Below are 10,294 nucleotides of genomic sequence, written 5' to 3'. Positions count from 1 at the left end.
GAAATAATTTATAATTTCTTCATATTCACACCAATCTATGGACATTAATCCTCACCTCCAGACTGCTTACAGTTTGTTATTCTTCCACACGTGTTGGCCTGAGGACAGGAAGCCAAATCCTATTTTAAAAACAGATGTCCAGAACCATACTTAATAAAATATTAAGAAGTCAGTATGAATCCACTATTCCAACAACTTTACCTTCTGACTCTCACTAGATATCTCTCTCCTGAGTATATTGTATTGCATATATTGTGAGTGGTCTCTGGATGGTCATAGCTGTCCCTACTTCTCCCCTTTCAAAACACCTTGTTGAATTAGGAGCTTCTTGCTACAGCTGCAGCCTGAGCAGTCTCCAGAAGAGATATTCTTGCCTAATTTTCAGTTCTGAAATGTCGGTATCTCTGAGTTAGCTAACTAGACACCACTTAACTAGAATAAGTAAGCACTTCTAAGATAAAAATTAGCTTCTCTTGAGGGCATATTAGGTCATAAATTTAAGAGAGTTCTTGAACGGTGAATTTCTGTTCTTTGACTGTAATGGACTCTTGGCAAATAGTTTAGATGTAGGTGGCCATGCTTTACAGGAAAATACCATCTAGCAATTGTACTAAATTATAGCTATTAGGGAAGAACTCTGTTTTATTTGTAAACTTTAGAGATGTTTATAAACATTATTTCAGATCCTTTGCATAGGCAAAGTCAACAGGCTGACTTTTCTGCAGGGATTGTAAGACTATCTCATCTCTTTTATCTACTTTGGTTTCTCTTCTAGACACTTCAAACATCCTTGCTTTTAGACATATTCAGGTTTTATAACTGTCAGCAAGAGAAAAAAAAAAAAAAGTGTGTGTGAAATACAGTGGTCTAGAGGAAGGCTAAGAGTGAAATATTTGCTAACAGACAGTGACATGGGAGCTCTGGAGCCAAAAAACATCAGTCTGGAAGCTAGCAAATAACATGTCCATGAATATAGAAAATAGGGACCTGAAAGAGAAAAAAAGAACCCAGTGATGACAGCAAAGAACAGAATGGTAGAGCTAATTTATTTTTTTTTCTCTCTTGCATTTACAAAGCTTGTCTTGAGCTAGAAAATGCAATTTCTTTCTTAGCACTTTTGTCCTTCAGCAAATATTTTGTCTGTCTGCCTCATGTTTGCTTCTCTTGAGCAAGCAGAAACTATGCTATCAGCTCTAGAAACAGTATCAGACACTTCACTAACCCATCAGCTGATATTTAAGTCACAAATTTTGGGGAGCTGAGATTCAGAGGATGCTTTTACAACAGAGGCAGCTAACATTCATTCCACTTCTGACTTAACCACTTGCTTTTGTAGGTAGACATTTTAAATTAGTCTTTGAGCAGAGGAGAGGGCCTTTCATTATGAAAAGAGACTAATGAAAATGCATCCATTTAACATGTGCAATCTGACACTTCCCTTTGCATGTTAACTGAGGGTGTGATATTGGTGTTTGTAACAATGCAATATGCAAAAATATACGAGTGATGTGGTGGATTTGGTTGATGAAATAGATACACTTGCCTTATTTATCACACGATTGGTAAATCTCCTGCGATGCTGCTTCCTAGCTCAAATCCCTCTTGAAAACTAATCTGCTATCAAAATGAATATATTCTAAGCAGCCTGTGTGTCACACACCAGGGTTTACTCTTCAGGGCTTGCACACAGCTGTAAGAGCTGGCCAAGTCTCTGTATAGTGAGCAGACTGCAAAACCTTCTCTACAAAGGAGATGCAAAAATATCATCAAATGTTTAAAGAATGTTAAAGAAATATGGGAGTAATCCCAGGAGAAGAAACATCTAGAATGTAAAACTAGTATGTAAAGGTGAAACTAGTACAGGTAACATCTTAAAAGTTTTGTCTCTCTATCACATAGAAAATGGGGCCAGAAAAAAACAATTTTTGTGCTAGCATGCTGTGGCAAATACAAATAAAAGTGGAAAGGAAAATTCAAACTGAAGTGCAGTGAATGCTAAGAAGTGGTCAGAGATTTTTAATTGAAATTGTTTTCCTCTGTAATTCAGGGAAGATGCATTTCGAGAAAACTGGGATTCTGCCAAAATCTTGAATTATCATTAGAAAAATTGATAAATTGTTTCAAATTAATAATTCAAATTCGTCAAAAATTTAAAAAAAAAAAAGCAATTTTGGTTTTGGTTAGGTTGACAGAGATAGCTGTCAGTTGGAGCCACCACCGTGTCTTGTGTAAGTTAAATTGCAACACTTTAATGTTACCATTTTTGTATATTGTTTTTTAGTGCATCACCCTGAGAAAGGAAAATGGAATAATAAAGCAGTAGTTTGCTAATTATGTGCATAGCACTTCACAGTGACACAAATTTGAACTGAAGTGAGCCCATTTTCCTTAGCTTAATTGAATCATAACATTTCAGTGCTGGAATATTACATTTTGTTTTTAAAAGAAAAAAAAAAAACAAACATTATTTCAAAATTTCTGTTTTCCATTCTAAACAGATATATCCTTTAAGAAAGAAAGCAACTTTTCATCCTGATTCAGGGAGAAAAGTCAGACATTTCCCATGAGGCAGAAATTCAGATTTTTATGAATAGTTGCTTTAAGCAGCATGAGTCAAGATCCCCTTCTTGCTAGATAATACAATGGATAAATATTGGCATTGTTTTTACATAGTGGAGTCAGTGTTAAGTGATTTGGGGGTTTTGGTTGGTTTGGGGTTTTTTGTGTTGGGAGGAGGGTATTTTAGCATAAATTATAATACTTGACATTTCTAACCATTTTAGCTGTGAATGAGTGAATTAAACTCTAGAGGGGTCTTACTATGGAGGAGATAAGATTGTGATACACCCTTTAGGCCACCCTGCCACGTCCCACTCAGATGAGGGAGACAAGTAACTTAGAGTCATAAGTCACGAGCGGAGAGGACAACAGTGAGGCAAGTCTCAGACATTTATTAACCTCCCACAATGTACTAACTGGATACACAATAATTGGCTAAGTATATAGCAAGTTATGGCAAGTGATACAGTATGCCTTGCTGTTACTTAATGGTAGTGAGGGAAAAGGGAAAAAAGAAAAGGAGGAAGATAGAAAGAATAGAGAAATAGAGATCACTGGTCTGGGTTCCTGCATTGGTCCCATCCAAGTTCATCAGGGATGCATCCATCCATCTTCACTTCTTCGTCTTCTTTTTTCTTTCTATATATAACTCCTCACCCCCCCCTTCAATTTATACACCCTTTCCTTGGGTCCATCCCCTAGGTCGACCCACATACCTACATATCCCATGTATGGGGAGGGTTAAGGGGTTTCATGGGATAATGTATTTAGTATAATCATGTTAATCTGTATTAGCATATTCAGGGCTGTCAACTTTAATATGCACTTTGCAGATAATGAAGCAAAGGTAATTCACCAAATAAATGGGCCTTGAAACTTTACAAGATGCACCAGAGCAGAACCATCCTGCCTTCACAGCACTCCCTCCTCCAGCCGCATCCCGTGCTGCCCAGGCAGCCTCATCCACCCCGAACTCCACACTATACACCCAGTGACTACAGTTTCGTTACTTGCAAGTGTTTGAGACATTCCGTGGTTCAGAGGGCTTCCACTCCCCCCCATCTCTTATCTCTCTCAGGCCATGTTTCTGGGAGTTACAAGTCGTCTCTCACACACCCAGACTCTATAGTGTGTATTATAGAATACCCTTCTTATCCCTTTACCTCTAACCTCACTGCTACATCCAGCCTCAAACCCTTTTTACTACTCAAAAAAAGCTAGGAAGTTCGAAGAAGAGGAGATGATAACCATCTCAAATGTTGTTAAAAGTGAGCACTTATTAATATTTTAAGTAACTGAATATATTGCAAGTTCTGATGAATTAAAATTAGTTTTAAAGGCTGTATAGATCAAATTAATTTCTTGAGTAGAACTAGAAATGTCCCTTTCAGGATAAGAAGTCACTGAAAAATCTCCCTGATACTTTTCTAATTCTCCTCAATATTTTTCTTATTCTTCTCTTTCACTAAAGGAGATCTATCTTTTATTTAAATAGCACTGGATACATTTCACATAGAAAACTAACTTCAAAAGTATGGAGCTTTCTTCTTACCATCAATTATTAGAGCCCTCCAGGTGTTTAGTCTTCTACAAAATTACAGAGAACTTCTTAGGTTTTTGATGGATTCAGGAGGGGTTATGTAGCCAAGAAGTTCACCTTCAACCTCAAAAGACCTATCTGCTCATGGCAAGCTGATTTATTTTTAACTCTTCTCCTCCTGAGGCCTATAATTTCTATATATTTGTGTATAAACTAGGAATTTATTCAAGATTCTGTAAAGATCTTAACAAGGAGCGTAACTACTCTCCTGAAATTATGTCACAATGTAAAGCTCTTGCAAATGGCAAACATAAGGATTTTCATAACAATCATTAAAAGAAAGAGGCTGTAGGATATGCTTTCCTTGTTAGAGCCAGGCTTCAGAAACAGCTGATGCTTGCTGCTCACACCAAAGGACACTCTGGCCAAATACTGGGGGGATAAATACAGGTGGTTTCTGAGAGATGAGGACTCGTAGGACTGCTGCAGACACAACACATCTGAAAATCAATTCGGACTTGTATTCTCTTCTATTCTATTTCTTTCTGAGATTTATTTCAGCTGAATGGCTGCCAGTGCTCTCTTTATTACTGTCTCTTGGAGCCTAGAGCCACTTCAGCCAACCAGCCCTGTCTAACTCTGTCTTCGGTTTGTTTTGAAGTTGTTTTGAATGAAGGAGGAACCAGTGATTGTAGAAAAAGCCTCTTTTTCTCCAAGCCATTGTTGGGCATTAAATTTTCTAACATTGGAAATAGATCAGAAAAGAGGAGGGGAAAGCCCCTGAAAGTCCTTCTCTAGGACTGCTCTGCTTCCACCCTCAGGACAGGCTATCTGTGAAGATCAGATCATATCTGAGATCAGCAACTTCTCAAGATGCACCAACAGAATCCGCAGAGCCCTGGCAGAAGCATGCTAATGTCTTTGGGGTAGTTACTTTATGTTCATTTAAAATGCAATTAAACAGAACAAATACTGTGAGGAAATGGACAAGATTTTACATTTGCATATAAAAATTAGGGGGAAGATCTTTTCATCACATTATAAATTTTATATAAACATTCTGTAAGGAAAATAATATGTGGCGATAATATAGACTAATATAATGAAATAACTGGAATGATGGTATTGTCATCTATGGGGTCAAAAATTGTTCCCAGAGAAGAATTAATAATTTATGGAAGTGTTTATCCCTGTAATTAAATACTGGAATTGGGACCCACATCCTACCTAGTTGGTTTAAATCTGCAAAAATTAATCCTAAACTCTAGAAACAGAAACTTGCATGAAAAAAAAAGTACTGTTAGAAGCTTATTGTATTTTCTGTATTTAAAAAAGGTTCTTTTGTGCTGATTTAGAGTGGGATGAGTCTTATTTTCAAACAAAACTCTGGATGCAGGCAAAGAAAACTATGGGATTTGTCATGGAAAGGGAATTGGAAACAAGGAACAATTCTGTGCTTTTGTTCTTCTGGTGAAGTTGTACTTAATGATAATAACATATTTCTTAACAAGTTTAAGGTCTATAGTGCTAGGCAGTATCAGCTGGAGCACATCTACCCAGCCAATGATACACATGACAAAGCTCCTAGTTAGGTGTTCTCTGAGCTTGAATGAGACATTTTCTATGTAAGGTCACAGAACTAAAATTGTAATAAAGCAGTAATATTGAAGAGTACTTTTCCAGGAGCATCTTCTGTGCCACTATCCCTTATATAGCTCTTTAAATATGACAGGAGTTTAATTCTAATCCAAAGTAAAGGCATGAATTCCCATCTCAATGAACTTTACTGGATGAATGCAAAAGCAAAGGCTTAGCTTTTGGCAGGCTACCTCCTATATTTTTTCCGCCTAACATTAATGAGTTTGATATTAGCATAATATAACCACTGCATTTCATTTATAACTTGAATAATTAAAAAAAAAAAAAAAAAAAAAAAAAAGAAAGAAAGCTGGAGGCAGAGGCAGAATAGGAGAAGGGGAAAATGGCTTGAAATACAATCTGCCCTGGCTTCAACTCTTAGGTACTAATCTTTCTTGGCAAGCTGAATACACTGAACTTGTTTGTGCTGCTGAATGTGTAGCACAGAGCACAGGTAAGTGGGCAAAAAACATGAATTCCCACTTGCCCTTGAACAACTGGCCAAGCAGATCAGCCCTACAACTCCTTATGCCACATAAATCCACACAAAGGTAGGCACAAGGGAGGGCAACTTCTTTAAATAACCGAGGAATATTAATAGCAAGAGGGCTTGAAAACAATGTGTGCCTGCGGGACCAATGAAGAAATGCTAAAGGACTGAATCCCTCATATTTCCTCTCCATTTGGAAGACCATGAGGTTGAATATAATACTGTGGGAGCCAGTTACTCAGATAATATCTGCGTAGATCACCAATATGTTCAGGTCCTCAACGAGCTTGGTAGTAAGTCACGTCCTTCCTCATTACCACCACAGAAACACACAATTACAAGTGCCACAACTGGGCACTATTAAAAAAATCTCTTTTTGTCCAGTGAGCACTAAGATACAGCTACAGGGTCATCATACAAAAGCAATCCATTATTTTGATTAGTGTAACACTTATAGGCCAGCTTGCACATTAACTATTTTAATTGTCAACTACAACAGCACTGTGGTGTAACATTAAAGGTGCTCTAAACTTTGCTGTTTGCTGATGGTGCATGACAGTTCTGCAGACCATAACACTTTCACAAATGCTCTGAGGCAGGAAAGATTTTTTTTTTTTTTTTTTTCCTGTGTAGTTCGAATTAACATGAGTTTGTCTGAGATAAGTCCAGATGGCTGGATTGTCACTAGTCACCCACACATACTGTTCTCTTGTAGAAAGCATGAAAATTTAAGTTCTGAAAAGTAAGGATGATGTTGTGTTTGGGGTTTTTGTTGTTTTATTTTTAAATCTGATTCCATCAACTCCTTGATGAAAAGTTTTCTTTAATTTGAATGAAATTCCAGGGCAGCTGTTCTAGCTTTATTTAGTAATTGACCAGTCCTCTTTTCCATAACAGTCATGTGTTTGCTGTCACTCTCCTCAGCTGCCTTTGGATGTTTTCCTGAATAAGTTTTATATTTTGATATTTCCTTAACCCTTAAAAGTTAGAGTGAATTCGCTGAGGAGCCTCTTGCTTGTTTTCCTGCCCTCAGGCAATAATCTGCCTCTGACTCCTGTATCTTCCTACATCACCACCTGGGACAACATGAAGTGGCCTTGTTTCCTTAAAGCATGGAGTAAATCTTAATGATGGATTTTTCTCTCTGAGTCCCACCAGTGTCCTCTGAGATAGCCTTTCTCCATCAGGTCTCTTTCATCCTCTTTTCTCTTTTGCAAGCCTATAGTCAGATTTGTTTGTTTGTTTGTTTGTTTTAAACATCATTATGAAGTGTCATGGTTTTAACTTGGCCAGTAGCAAATCACCACATGGCCAGTCGTTTACTTCCTGCCCCCCCCAGTGAAATATGGAAAAAAAAAAAAAAAAAATTCATAGGTTGAATAAAAAAAAAAATTTGGTAATAGTAACAAAACAACAGTAACAATAGTAAGTCCAAACAGGTAATATACAGTAGTTGCTCACTGACCAGCAAGCAGCCCGCCCCCAGCAGCAATCCCGACCACACCAGAAATCCCACTGCTGACCAACTGGGAAACCAAAACAGAACTGGAAACTGGGAGAGCACCTTATATACTGAGCATGACGTCATATGCTATGGAACACTCCAGTGATCGATCTGGCCCGGCCCTCTAGCTGTGCTCACTCTCAGCCCAAGGAAACTCTAACTCTAACCCAACTGAAACCAGGACACGAGGTCAAACAGGCCAATCAGTATCTGCTGGCACTGCTAGCTGCTCCTACAGTCAAATCTAGCCTTCTGCCACCACGTAACCAATAAACTGTTTTTTGTTGATGATAGAATAAATTCTGAAATCAAATACTGTAGTCTTTTAGTCTTGATGAGATTACAGAAGAGATTTTTCAAAGCATAAACAAGGCTTATATGCCCAAGTCCCACTGGCTTTCAGTGGGAATAGTTGGTGCCAGAAGTGGTTTGTGACCTTGAGAATCTTTTCTTATTTCTTAAACAAAGATGGTACAAATTAAAGATTCTTTCATTTTAGAGGAATTTGTAGAGATCATAAAATAAGGCTTAGATAGGTAAACAATTTAAATCCAGTATGTTTTGTAGTGGAACTGTGCCCCTGAGTGCACTGTGTGCTAAGACCCAGAGCATACTTAGTGCAACAGTAGTCGAGTCCTTTGCTGATTTACTGCCAGATGTGCCAGACCCATGAGGATCTCCTAATGTGAGGAGAGGGGCTAAATGAGAAGCTTGCTGGGGTGGGACAGAGGAACTGGTGAGGACCAGGAGGTGGCAGGTGTCCAGTGTGAGGAAATGGAATATTCATGGAGAAACCAGATGGAGTGAGAATCTCTATTCCTATCTTGCTTCTCTCTTAATTTGGGGAGGTCTCTCTCTGCATTACTGCATGACTCAAAGTTTGGCAGTTGTGATGACTACCATGTGAGGAGATTGCTAAAAATATCAAGCTTCCAGCAGATGAAAAAGCAATAGGATATGAGCTACCTAATCAGCTTTCTACACCTCTCACCTCCACCGATCGAAGTACTTAACTGTATACTATTCATTAAGTAAAATCCCACTGCTGAATTCTGTTTACCAGGTAAAGAGACTTTTTTTTTTGTCACTGTTCCAATTAATCGGTGTTTTCTGTGCACATGGAAAGAATCACTAAGCTCTGATTCATCATAGTGAGTCCCCTGCTGCTACAGATAATAGCAGAGTGGGGGTGGCCATGTCTGACTAATATGCCTTTAAATTCCGTTTGGGTTATAAGCTCTTGAGGCATAATGATTTCTTAGGTATTCTGTCATGTGTCACAATGTCATATCACATAAAGTAAATATGATTCATGTAATCCAGTTTGATACATTCCCATTAGAATATGCTGAAGGAGATTTTTTGTGCGGTGAAATACCCCATGTGAAGTGTTTTTTCCCCTGCATTTTAGTGTTTCTGGTGGGAATGTTTGCAGGAGTGCAACGAATCCTTCCCATTTAGCCTCAGACAGAAGAATCTCAAGAGCCTCTTCAGAGTCCCTTGACATGACTGAGTATGGCATGGTTAAAATGTCTACTGAAAGCAGTGTGAAAGTGGCAAGTTTTGACCCTGAGGAAGACAAAAATATGGCTGTTTTAAGAGAAAGAGCCTCTTAAATCCCTCTGGTAAACAGCAGGAGTTGCAGTCTGTCAGTGTCTCGAAGTCTGAAATCTGCTGAACCATTTGGCACTGCCTGAGTTGGAAATATTTTTTCTTCATATGATAATAGGAAAAGGGGAGATTTTGGGGGCTTCTTGGTTTTTGCTTTGTGTTGTCTGGTTTTGTTTTGTGTTTAACATCAAAGAAGCACCTCACAGTAGTACAAAACTGTCACATATAGACATTTTTTCCACTTTTGATTGCCAGGTAAACACAGCAGTGATTTAGTGTTCTAGGTAACAGGAGGTAAATGGGAAAATGAGGTGCATTTCAGCACCCAGGCCACTGCTATCTCTTACAAGTAGTAGCTAAAATAAATTAAATTTTTATATATATGTATATTAAAAAAAAAAAAAAAAAAAAAAAAAAAAAAAGGCAGTTCTTGCATAAGCTCCTGGAACAATAGATTGCTATTTCCTCACCCGTTTTGGTGGGGGTGGAGTTGCTGAGATAGAGCCAATTGCCCTGGCTGCAGGGCAGCATGGCATTGCACAAATAGCAGAGCACAGGCTGTGCTTTCCAAGGAGAGCTTTTGGATTGTTTGGAGTCCACCAGGAAGTCAACTCTGCCCTGGTTTCCGATGTGATTCAATAGGCTATTTTCCAGAGATGTCTGGAGCCAGAATAAAACCCATCTGATAGGGCTGTCAAGAATATTCCCATGATTATAAAACCACAGAGGGACAACTTGTTTTGGGAGGTGCACTGACAACTAATGACAAAACAGTGTATGTATTATCAAGCAGATATTGTGTTCTTGAATAAAGGACTGATAATGCTTGGGCACACAGGGCTGCTGTCGGCTCAAGCTATAAACAGACTGCTCCTACTAACTTCAAATAGCTGCACGTAACTCAGAGAAGAAACTCAGAAGTTGTTCCTCAGAGGTGTACTTTATTTATTAT

This window comes from Athene noctua, chromosome 5 (genome assembly GCF_965140245.1).
Source record: "Athene noctua chromosome 5, bAthNoc1.hap1.1, whole genome shotgun sequence".
NCBI classification, from domain to species: domain Eukaryota; kingdom Metazoa; phylum Chordata; class Aves; order Strigiformes; family Strigidae; genus Athene; species Athene noctua.
Note: the sequence above shows the minus strand (reverse complement) of the source record.